We start from the raw sequence: 12,154 nt of genomic DNA, 5'->3' as shown, positions 1-12,154 counted from the left end.
CTTCTCACCTGGAGAGACTGCAAAGTGCCTCACTGTGGGCATGGCTTTAGATATCAAATGTAATTCCCGGACAAATCACCAGCGCCCCTCTCTGCAGGCCTTTCACGTGAAAAGATGCTGGAGGCACCTGGCTTCCTTCTTCCCTGTGAGAAAGGAGCTATCTGGGGAGCTGGAAACAGAAATTCATCACCTGTATTCCCCACCCCTTAGAGACACAGGCTCCTGACATCAAGAACCAAATAGCTAAGTCAGATGAAAATCCCCAGAAAAATGTCAAAAGCAGGTTTACAAGGCCCCCCTTGCGTATGGCAGAGTATTTGTGTTACGGGAAAAGGGACACAGGACCCACCTTCCTCCATGTCACCAGGCAGCATTCCAACCCTTCTGGCTGTTCAGACAGTTCACTCCCCTTGGGTAGGGGGTGTGATTTGGGGTAGCTGCTGCTGCTGCTTTTTCCCCCTGATTATCATAGGCATGTAGGGGAAAAGAGAAAGTATCAAAAAGTGTGAAGCAGGACAAAAATAACTCGTTCTACCATGTAGATGCAGCCTCTGTGGACATCTTGTCTTATTTCCTTTCAGTCTTTTCTTCAGTACACTTGCCCCACCCATATACAATATTATGTTCTTCCTTTTCTTTTTTTTTTAAAACTGAATGTTATATGTGTTTCCCTAACTCGTGTAAATTTTTTCATAATTTTTTTTTTTTTTTTTTTTTTTGTGATACGCGGGCCTCTCACTGTTGTGGCTGCTCCCGTTGCGGAGCACAGGCTCCGGACACGCAGGCTCAGCGGCCATGGCTCACGGGCCCAGCCGCTCCGTGGCATGTGGGATCTTCCCGGACCGGGGCACGAACCCGTGTCCCCTGCATCGGCAGGCGGACTCTCAACCACTGCACCACCAGGGAAGCCCCATAAAGAATATTTTTAATGGTTGCAGTTATTGCATGGATGTGCCATAATTCATTTAACCATCCTGCTAATGCTGGACAAAGGTCCTTTCCAATTTTTTGCTACTAAAAATAACACGGCAGTTATCATCTTTGTGCATAAAACGTTGTCTTAGGATAGGTTCTGAGAGAGGACTCCTGAGTCGTGGGGAGGAAGACAGGTGTTTCCTTAACCTCAAATATGAAATGTGTGGATTCTAGTTTCAGAGGCTCGCTGCCTGACCTGTCCAGATCATAGACTTCCCCAACACCCACATCAGCCCTGGGGAAAGATGGCTGGTGTGGCTCTCGTCAGAGTTGTTGGAGCTTTGGCTACTAGTATAAATGAGGGACATAATCCTCTCCTCTCTACACAGTGTGCAAATATTCAGGGAATTGGTAGAGGTTGCAGGGAGGCTGTTGATCTCTGAAACTGTGGAGCGTGGGCTTAGCTATTGCTGCGACCATCCACGGGGATAGAGGGAGCACCACGGGGAGCACTACTGGGAGGAACTGGGCTAAACCAAGTCCCATTTTCTGAAATTCCTCAGGGCCTGTGATTTAAATCTCAACCCTTTGGCCCCTTTCCCATCACTGAGCCTCAGGAAGAGTGGGCAGCTTGGAATGATGCAAAGAAACCTGGACCTTGAACCAGAAGACCTGGGAGCCAGTCCTCACTCTGCACTGAACTATCTGTGTGGCCAAGTCACTTGACCTCTCTGGGCCCCTGTTCGTTCATCTTGCACGCTCACTTGCTATGAGAGCGTGCAGGGACGTGCAGAGGGCCAAGTGTATATGAGTGATATAGGATTTCCACAGTAATAAGTGTGGTTGGCAGTTGCCCAGGTGAGCCCATGGAGGGTTCTGAGGTCCCCTGTCTCCCAAGAGCGGCCTGGCTAAGGCCCTGGGTACCCGATCATCCTGTGCCTGCAGCAGTCCTGGCAGTGAGACAGGGCCTTCCTTCTGCAGCCAGCCACTGAGCTGCAGTGGGGGGCTGGCTCCTGGGAGAAGAGGACATGTAGGGCCCTAGGCACTGGGCAGGGAGAAGCTAGTCTTGATTTTCTTACACTTTCATTCAGCAGCTGCTTGTTTAGTGCCATGCCCGGTGCTGACTGCTGGGAATGCAGGGATAAATGACACAGTGAAAACTCCACCAGCTCTGCAGAGACGTACACCGGCAACCCTTCCTCGGAGCCTCTCTGGGGTCTGTCTAGGTGCTCTCAGAAAGAGGGACACGTAGAAGGGATCGTGATCAGTGATGTGACCAGTCCTTCACTGGCTTGTGGTTCTAGGTCCCTGGAGCCCAACAAGTTCAAAATGACTTCACTACTTCCTGGTTGAGTGACCTTGAGTGTTCTCTGAGCCTGAGTTTTCTGTAAAGTGGAACTAATGAAAACATCATACCCCCAGCCAAGGCCTGCCTGACACACAGAACCATCTTAATAGCTGGTAGTTATGCTTATTGTTGCCACAAATGGGTCTGATGATACAGAGGCTTATGGGAACACCCCCAGAGGAGGAGAGTTGAGGGGCATTCGAGGAACCCGGAGGAGGTTCTAGTTTGGGTTGGACCCATGAGGGGCTTGGAAGCCAGACTATTCTGGATGACAGGAGATGAACTGGCCTGAATGAAGTTGCTTCTCACACCACTGGCTTCTTTTGCTGGACTCATACGGGCTTGTGGGTGGCCTCGTTCCTGGGATCTGGCAGCCGCCGTCATCAGTCACCTCACTGTAGGCTGGGCCCTGCAGGGCATGGTCAGATAGCAGCTGTCCCCACCCTGCCCTGCCTGGCTGAGTGGATGTTCAGGGTCCCTGAGCAGCCTCCTGCATCCTGCTGCATATCAGTCTGCCAGGGGCTCTTGCAGGCTTCTCCCTGGGCCTGCGGGGCCAAGAGAGCTGCATACGGGGTAGAGTGATGAGCTCACACTGGTGCCTGGCTTTGCAGGATTTACACGGGATGCAGCGAAGACATCGGCTGCGGAGCCTGGTCTCCCTGGGTGGCAGTTCACCAAATTGAATTTACCCTCCGCACCACCCGTGCGCCCCTCCCTGAATCTGTTCTCACTTTGAAAGTAAGACCTCTGGGTGAGGCACCTCTCAAGCCAGTTTTTGTGTCCTGAGCAATTCAGTGTTAAAGTCTCTTTCTATTTACCGCAATCTGGCTCAGCAGGTCCTGCCAGAAAATGCCCCCAAGACCCTAGCGGCTGCCAGCAAAGTGGACACGGCCTGTTCCTCATGGGCACAGGGCCGGCACTCGATGGTGATGCTCTCATCACTGTGAAGTCACAGAGGTGAGTCTGCCACTTGAAGAACACATTCGAGGAGGGGAGTGTAGAGGAACGAGCCATAAAGCAGCAGCTGGTGATGCCGTAAAGCACAGTGGCTCAGTACTCAGAGGCCCAGCTTCCTTACCTGTAAAAGGGGCTGCTCCTAGGACCTGGGGGAAGCCAGCTGAAGAGCATGGACTCTGAGGCCAGATGGCTTGGATTTGCATGCTGCTCTGCCACTTCCCATCTGTGTGACCTTAGGCAAGTTTCTTAACCTTTCTGGGCCTCAGTTTCCAGCCTTAAATTGGGGACAACAGTAATACCTACTCACAGGATTGTTTCGAGAACTAAATGAGTTAATATGTGAGAAGTGCTTATATTCATGCCTGGCACATAGGAAGCATTCTTCAAGTTCAGCTGCTATGAGGATGACATAAGGCCCTTAGGACAGTGTGTGCTTCTCCCATTTTGACTGGGCTATGACCGAGTCTCCTGGACCCAGGGACCCACGTGAGGACTCCAGGGCTTTCCCAGCCGTGATCCCTCCTGCCCTATTCCCCTCAGCCCTCAAGCGCCCGTGGCAGAGATCACAGATGGGCAGCCCACTGGTAGTCAGTGTACCTCTCACCCTTTCATTTAAGCAGCTTACAATGGAATTTTTAAGAGGGAAGAGTCAGGGGAAAGTTAGGGTTCAAGGCTGTGGAATAAATTGGCCTCCTGACAGCAGAAGGGTTTCCAGGAGAATAGTGGGACCTCATACTCAATGCCAGCTGCCAGCCTTAAAGAACTTAATGAGCATTAATCCTCCCAAGAACTCAGAGCAATCATAAGAACTCCATTCTCCCTTGGCATTGGGGAAATTGGTACTGGGCACAGAGCCTTGAGAGGTCCCCAGCAGAGAGGCCCTTTGGTGGCAAGTCCAGCTCCCTCGTCTTAGAGTTGGGGAAACCAAGCTCAGAGAGGGGAAGGGACTCAACCGGGGTGACACAGCATGTTAATTGTAGGTCTGGAATTTGAATCCTGGTGGCCTAGTCCCAGCCCAGTGCTCTTTGCACCACCCACTCTGAGATTAGCCAAATTGTCCAAGGCCAGATTGTCAAAGCACAGGCCTCTGGTTCTGGCCATATCACCACCAGGAACTAGACATTCTCAGAACTCTAGCAAGAGCAACTTGTCTTTCAGGAGGTGTATGATTTGGGAGCCAAGAGCCCACCTGCTTCCTGTACATGCATCATACCAGGCAGCGTAGCTGTATTCTCTCGTGTCCTCCTCACAGCCCTGCTAAGGTATAAATTACCCCCTTATCCCCATTTCACAGATGAGGAAACTGAGACTTGGCAAGGTTTAGGACTTGCTTAGTCACACAGTTATCAAGCAGAGACTTAATCACAGGTCTGCTGGACTCCAAAGCCCAATCCACAAACCACCATGCTGCCCTGTCCTCCAGTGACCACGTGAGTGGCTGTAGAGAAGGAAGCAGGGGCGGAGGGATGGTCTCAGGGTTGGTGGTATTGCATCTTCTACTCCAGTGCCCTCACAGAAACCCAGAAAGACATGTATTTCAGGTCAGGGTCTGCGGCCACCCATCTGAAGGCATCATGATTTATTGGATATCAGCTGACTATTCAGGGCCTGGGAAAAAGATTCAGATTTCCCTCTTTTCTCCCGCCATCGGAAAATATTTAATCTCTGCCATTAACCTAAAAACAGCTACTTACAGGACCTGCCATTGGCTGTCAGCATAATGAGCTGAGAAGAGCATGGATTTGAGAATCAGACCAGCCTGAGTCTGAATTCCGGCTCTGCCACTTACTAGTCGTGTGACCTTGGGCGAGTTTCGTAAACTCTCTGCACCTCAGTTTCTCCATCTGTACAATGAGGACAGTGGTGAGGACTAGATAAAGTTGATGTTTGTAAAACCTGCCCGTATGCTTAAATATGCTTGCCCATATGCACTCATTAACTATAAGCTACCGCTGTTATTATTATATCAGTTATAAAATAATTGTGAGAATAATTGTATCCCGAGACAAAAAAAAAACCAAACAGTGTGTGGCACACAGTAGGCTCTGGATAAATATTGTCAGATGAATGAATTGCCCCCTGCAGTCTCTGCCTGCCCTGTTTTTCCTTAAGCCCTTCCTCCTGGTCCTGCTGTGCTCAGTTCGTCTCATCCTCTGCAGCTGCTTTGACCTCCTCCATCACAAAGTGCATTAGGAATCAGCAGACTGCCCCCGAAAGAGGAGCAGTCCTGCTTAGTCAGCGGCTCTGATCTTGGGCATCTTCTCTGTGGAGGACAGAGGTGCTTGTATAGCCAGAAGCGATGTCCCTCTGCTCCAAGCCGGCCCAGGGTGACCGTGGGAGCCCCAAATTGGACTCTGCCTCTGCCTGGTGAATCCCTGATAGAACTGCCCAGCCACATCCCCATTTCAAGGGATGATTATGGCCTTGGGTGAGTTAAGAGGGAAAATGAACACAGCACGATTTTCAGATCACAGGCTGGGAATGTTCGGCCTTGGAAGAGAAAAAAATCATCTTTGCCTTGTAAACAGAGCAAATATGATGTTGAAGAGGGAATAAATCCAGGCCCCAAGATGTCATTTTTACAATTGCATTTTGGCATGTGACTTAGTGCCTTCTGCAAAACGTTCATAGTCTCCTACACAGACACACACACACCAATCTTACCGGGTCTTTATGTGGGCGGAGAGCTGCACTGCAGTGTGGCTGCCGGGAGAGCTGCATACTTTGCAGATAGACAGTTTGTGAAAACCACTTGCTTCCCAGTTTCCACAGGTCTCCATGCTGTTTCCACGGTTCTCTGTGTTTGTTTCTGTGTGGCAGCGGTTTTGACTTTGGAGTTGTGCCTGGGTTCAAATCCCTGGCGTTTACCAGCTGAATTAAATTGGACAAGTCACAGAGTTCTCTGAACCTCAGTTTACTCACCTGTGAAAGGAGACAGGCAGGGCTAGGTAGCCTCAGTACAGTGCCTCGCACCCAGTAAGTCCTCATGAAACATTAGCTTGTTTCTTCCCCGAGTGCAGATACACCCTTCCCAGTCCCTTTCCTATCTCCTCTCTTATCGGGTAACAGGGCACTTGGACTTATCTGGCTGAAAATACTATATCTGCTCTTATAAGTTTTGTTTTTCGGAGGTGTTTCTTTTTTTTTTTTTCTTAAAAACAAAAACAAAACACCAAGTATCCATAGTTCTTAGAAAATCGATGTCAGGCTGTGTCGCTCCCTGATTTTGGCAGGCGGTGGAGCACATCCCTGACCCAGGCTCTGAGTTTGATTTGAGAAAGAGCTGTCATCAGCCTCCTCGGAGGTGGCGATGTTGCAATTCCTTGGGTAGAATGGGTCAGGCTTAAGGGCAACGAGCAGACCTTCCCGGCAGTCACATGTCTTGGGAGCCCGGGCTGCTCCATCTGGAGGCCAGAGTCTGTCAAAGCACAGGGGAAATGGATTAGAAGCACCAGTCACGGGCAAATGGCCTTTAGCACAAGGAGGGAAATAGCATAAAAATATTGACCCCACACATGTGAAGGACAGATAGGACTGGCAGTTGCCGGTCAGATGCTGCAGCTCCATGGGGGCCTCCCTGTGGCCTTGAATGACACATCCACGGTTCCTCAGCCACCTTCTAAAGACCACGATGTCCCTCGGGTCACACTGGGTGATTAGCAAAGCAGAGCGCTCACCTCTAAATTAGCCTGCTGGACTTTCACGCTCTTAGGCTGCTGACCATTCAGGGCGCGCTGCTCTGCACCCTCCTCCCGAAAAGATTTGTTTTTTTCACAAGCAGTTTCTAATTAAGATGCATCTTAGCTGTTTTCTTTTTCTTTTTGTTTAAAAGGCTTCCCACCAGCACAGAGCATAATTTATTTCTCTAGAAAATATAGCAGCAGGTTGTTGTAAAAAGAAAACTCAAGGCTCGGAGCCTTGGGTCCCCATCCCAGCCCTGGCGCCAGCAGCCATGGGAGCCGGTGACCTCCACTGGGCCCCGTCTCGGCTTCAGTACAAAGAGGTTTGCACCCTGGCCCCTCGCTGTCCTCTCTGTGATTCTCGGTTGGTTACTAGGCTGATTTCTTTCTTTCTCTTTTTTTCTTTTTTTTTCCGCCTCTGAGTGGCTATTTGGGCTATGCCGATTCTCTTGAAATCTGAAATTTTAGTAGCAAGTTTTGCTTCTGTTGGGGAGGAGTGAGTCAGGGTATCTATTCCCAGAGCAAGTTGCTAGGGATGCATAAGATGATTCATATTGAAACTGACATTCCCTTCTGGGGGTGACGTGTTCCTGCCCAATTTACAAAGACCTTTCCTTCCTTGGAAACAAGGCAGAGCCCACAGCAGACAGCCAGCCCTCTTTTCTTCGCACCGCACTGATGGCAAGCACTTGCCAAATTTCCCAGCAAACTCAGTGACAAATAGGTATGTGAATTCACAAAATCTCAGACTGTCTGTGCCCGTTGGATTCTTTGAAACCATATGGTCCAGTGTCTAAGGCTGGGGAAAGAGGCACAAGAGGGACAGGGACTCAGGAAGGCCTAATAACCAGGACTTGAACCCTGGTACTTTGACTTGAGCCTCTTTTTTTTCTTTTTAATTACTTTTTAAAAATTGAGATGTAACTTATAACTTACATTCAGTAAAATGCACAAATCTTAAGTGCACAGCTCAATGAGTTTTACATGTGGATGCACCCCTTGATCTGCACCCACAGATCAAGATAGAGAGCACTTCTGTTACCCTCCAGAAGGTTCCCCCAGACCCTTCCTGGTCCCCAAGGGCCATTGCTGTTCTGACTTCTATCACCTTAGATTCGTGTTGTCTGCCTTAAAATTTCATATCATACTGTATGTACTTTTATGGTTTACTTTTCTTTCACTCATAATTATGTCATGAAGGGTTCATTCTTTTTCAAGTGTATCCATTCTACTGTTCCTGGACATTTTTGTTCCCAGCATTTGGTAATTATGAGTAAAGCTGCTATAAACAGTTTTTGTTTGTCTCTTTGTTTAACATTTAGTGACTGCTTCAGCCCTGCTCTGGAGGGGGCCCCTGCTCTTCCTGCCTTGACTTACGGGTGAATCGGGGCTCTCAGGCCAGCTGCCTCAAGTGCCCCTTGCAGCAGAAGGAACAGTCGGCCGAGGCTTCCTTCACTACCCCCTCCCCACACTGTCTCACCCGCCCACCCAGCTGTGACACACCAGCACAGATGGCGTGAACTGGAGCTTCTTTAGTTCAGCTACTAGGCTAGGAAAGGGGTCTTAATAGAGAAAATGTTGACCTTGGAGTCAGAAGACTTGAGCTGTCCAAACCCTGGCTCCACCACTAACACCCTGGGTAGGTGTCCCGTTTCCTTTTCTGAGCCTCAATTTTCTCTCCTGTGGAATGGGGATGATGACACCTTCTCACAGATTGTCATTGGGATCACAGGAGACCATTTCTTTATCTGCCAGTGATCATTCAGTGCCTACTGTGCCACTAGACCCTGCTCGAGACACAGGGGAAACAGCGGGGACCAAGATGGACACCCACGTGGATGTCCCAGGCTAGTGAGGAGACGTAGGCATGACCTTGTAGTTTCAATTAAGGCAGTATGAATGCCATGAGGTACAAGCTCACACCAAGGGCTCCTTAACTCATCCTTGGAGGGATGGGCTTCAGAAAGATTTCCTGGGGGAGATGGCCTCAACTGAGGCCTGAAGCATGAATGAAGAAGCATAAGAGAGGGACCACGGGCACAGAAACACATGTGCAAAGGCCTCGAAGGGGAGATTGAGCACAGCTGTGGCTCCTTGGGGTCTAAAAGGTGTTCAGTGTGACTAGAGAGGATGAGGGCATAGTGAGAGACCATCTGTGAGCAGCTGGCATATTAAGGGGATCTATGAATGCTCCCCAGTGTTTTCTCCCCACCCCAGACCCCAAGAGCCAGGAGACCTGGCTTCTAATGACTTCTGCTCTGTGACCCAGGCAAGGCCCGTTCCATCTGTGAGCTCATTTCCCCACCATACAGCGTGGGCGTCTGGCATATGGGCTCTCATGTTACTTCTAGGCCCTAAAGAGTAGGTGATTGGGCCACTTTGGGGTGTGTTTCACCATGGCTGATGAAAGCCTGGTGCAGCCGAGTGGGCCACTGGCTCAGCGATGGAGGCAGAGGTGCTGCACTGGCTGTGGTGGCCACTCCTCTGGAAGGTGGGGGCCAGGACTTCACATCCCCCCGCCAGGGGCTTCTGAGGCAGGCAGCTCGGTTCTCTGCTCCACAGATGGCTGCTCTCCCAAGCATAAATGGTCGGCATGAGAACCAGGCAGCGATCGATAGGAATTGTTGAAAAATTCTGAAGAGAGCCTGGAGGAAGACAAAGAGACCCAGAAGTGTGTTGTCAGCACAATTTGGGGCTAATACTCAAGTCTGTTTTTTCATCAAGTCTGAAAGGCGGTTTAAAATCCACTGCTCTTGTTTTGTTTTGTTTTGTTTTAATGGCTGGATAAAGCACAATTGCATTTTCTCCCCCAATAACTTTGAATTCTGGGAATAGACCATGTGGGGATAATTGCTGTTGTCTAATCCCACCGAAGGCCAAGCAAATGATTAGGACAAGGAGGAAGGGAGCTGCCATGCTGGAGGCCCTCTGCCGGCTTCTTACTTCCAGCAGCCAGGGCTGGACTCCCCAGATGACCCTGTTCCCGAAATAGCAGTTGCCCAGAAATGCATCTGCATGTTGTTTTGCAACAAGTAACTGATAGCACATGGGGACATGGAGAGTTTTCATTCAATCCTGCAACTTCGCCTTGAGTACTTACTATGTGGCAGGTTCTGAGCTGGATCTGGAGCAGGAAAAGAGGGTGCAGAAAAGAACAAGACGCGGTGAGCTCATTGGAGAAAAGACGAGTGAAGTCTGCCTGTGGGTCAGACAGAACGTGTGCCCGAGCGGCACGGCTGCAAGAGAGAGCGTCAGCATCTACCGAGAGGTGCTGAGCAAGAAAAGTTTTCGTAAAGTTCCCCACGTTTCATCGCTGGGGAATCACAAAGACGGTGGCATTGGAGAGGAGTCATATGGGAGGGCCTGGATCCTGCCCCAGAGTTGCTCAGGGGGTAGGTTCTGACAGACACCCATGAAATCTCTGTTACAGACAGGGGAACAGCTCAGACCAAGCTTAGGCAGTCCTGCTGGGTGGAGTGCTGGTGCCCAGAGAGAGGAGGGTGGTTGGTGGCAGGTGGCGGGGGAGGGGAGGTGAGGGCTGCAGCCTTGAAGGGAAGAAACCTCGTCTGAGCAGCCAGCAGCCAGCCAGGCATTCCCTGCGCAGGGCTGAACCTCTCCCTTACACACAGTGCCTAGGGCTCACAAAAGTATTTTATTTTATTTATTTATTTTTGGCCGTACCACGCGCGCAGCATGCAGGATCTTAATTCCCCAACCAGGGATTGAACCCTGACCACCCCCACCCCACCCCCGGCAGTGAAAGCGCCGAGTCCTAACCACTGGATGGCCAGGGAATTCCCTCACAAAAGTATTTTAATTTTAATTTCTTTTAAAATCAGAAGAAAAATATGAATAGAATAACGAATATAAAATAATGAATCCAGCTTCTTTATACCAATGCAATTGTAAAAGAGCGTTTTTAATATTTTTTACAAAGGTGGGGCCCATGAAAGTCCTAAGCAGCCCTGCATCCTTGTCTTCCTCACCAGGTGAGGGTTCTGAAAGCCTGCAACTGCTGACTCGACGGGAAGGATCCCCTTCCTTCTCATTGTTGTCAGGAAAGCTGGCAGTAACCCTACCAACAACTTGGGTTTTCTGTCTCTTGTTACAGCTGGGCCGGCAGGGCCTTGCTGCAGGTGCCCACCTGCAGCACAGGCACTTTCTTGGGAGTTTCGTTTTTCCTTACGGTGCCTCTTTGAAGTGGTGTTGGTGTGATGAGGAAACTGAGGCCCTGAGAGGAATAACTAACCCAAGCCTGCAAAGAGGCAGAGCGGTGGTTCCAACGCAGGCTTGTCTGCCTCCGAAGACCCCATGTCCTGTCTCCTCTGCCCCAGGGACTGTGAACCCCCCACAGGCCAGGAGTCCCTGCGTCACCTGCCTTGTGTGACACCAGCGTGTCATCAGGCCCAGATGGCCCTTTGGGGTGTCCAGAGGTAACAGTGAAGGGCAAAGAAGGGTCTGTGTGTGTTTATTGATTAAAAGGAGGTTGTGACGTTCTGTTGACACGGCTTGGCCCTGGTCCATTGCATTCTTCTTCCCTGCATTAGGCTGTAAAAGTGCAGCCAAAATAGTTACTTGTCTTCCCCAAACCAAGGAGGACAAAATTCCGAACACCTCGGACGAGGCTATTGCACGACACTCGCCACCGTCTGAGAAGATGTCACACAGGGGCTGCACTGAGGAAAGCGCCTCTCCTGCTCTTGCCCAAATCCACAGCGGGGTCCTTCTTTCCACTGGGGGTGTGGCTTCATCTGAAGGGCCTTGAATTTCTAGGACATGAGGCACACCCAGCCCCGGATGTAAGTGCGGAGGCAAGTCCCTTGGCGAGTGAGACAGCCTCTATGGGCTCCCCCACATTCCCAGGGTCGGGGATGTGACTCTGCCTCCCCCTTCAGGGTGCAAAGGTTTTCTCTCCTAGAAAAAACAAGGATAATAGCGTGTACCTCATAGAGTGGTGGTTGTGAGCATTCCGTTAGTTAATACGTGTGAAGGGCTCAGAGCAGGACCAATAAACAGTAGCTGTTGTTACCATCATCATCATCTTTACCATTAATATGGTCAGAGCTGCCCAGGGAAGCAGGAGGGTTGGGTCCTCTCCCTGCTCTGCCAGTGATTGTGTGACCTTGGACAACACACTTCCTCCCCTCTCCCAGGCAGTCTTGCTATCTATGACATGAGTAGTGTGGGCCAATTTGTAGCTTTTAACCAGGGAAAAGCATCAGAATTACCCGTAGGCTTTTGCAAACATAGACTT

General features: G+C 50.2%; 1 protein-coding gene across 2 annotated transcripts in view; it reads left to right on the top strand.

Annotated features, from left to right (window-relative positions):
• MAN1C1 (mannosidase alpha class 1C member 1) overlaps positions 1-12,154 on the top strand; it is a 115,395-nt gene that overhangs the window by 37,695 nt on the left and 65,546 nt on the right. The gene's annotated exons all lie outside the window — the stretch shown is intronic.

Source organism: Physeter macrocephalus, chromosome 3, assembly GCF_002837175.3.
Source record: "Physeter macrocephalus isolate SW-GA chromosome 3, ASM283717v5, whole genome shotgun sequence".
Classification (NCBI taxonomy): Eukaryota; Metazoa; Chordata; class Mammalia; order Artiodactyla; family Physeteridae; genus Physeter; species Physeter macrocephalus.
This window is presented reverse-complemented; position numbering and strand designations above follow the sequence as displayed.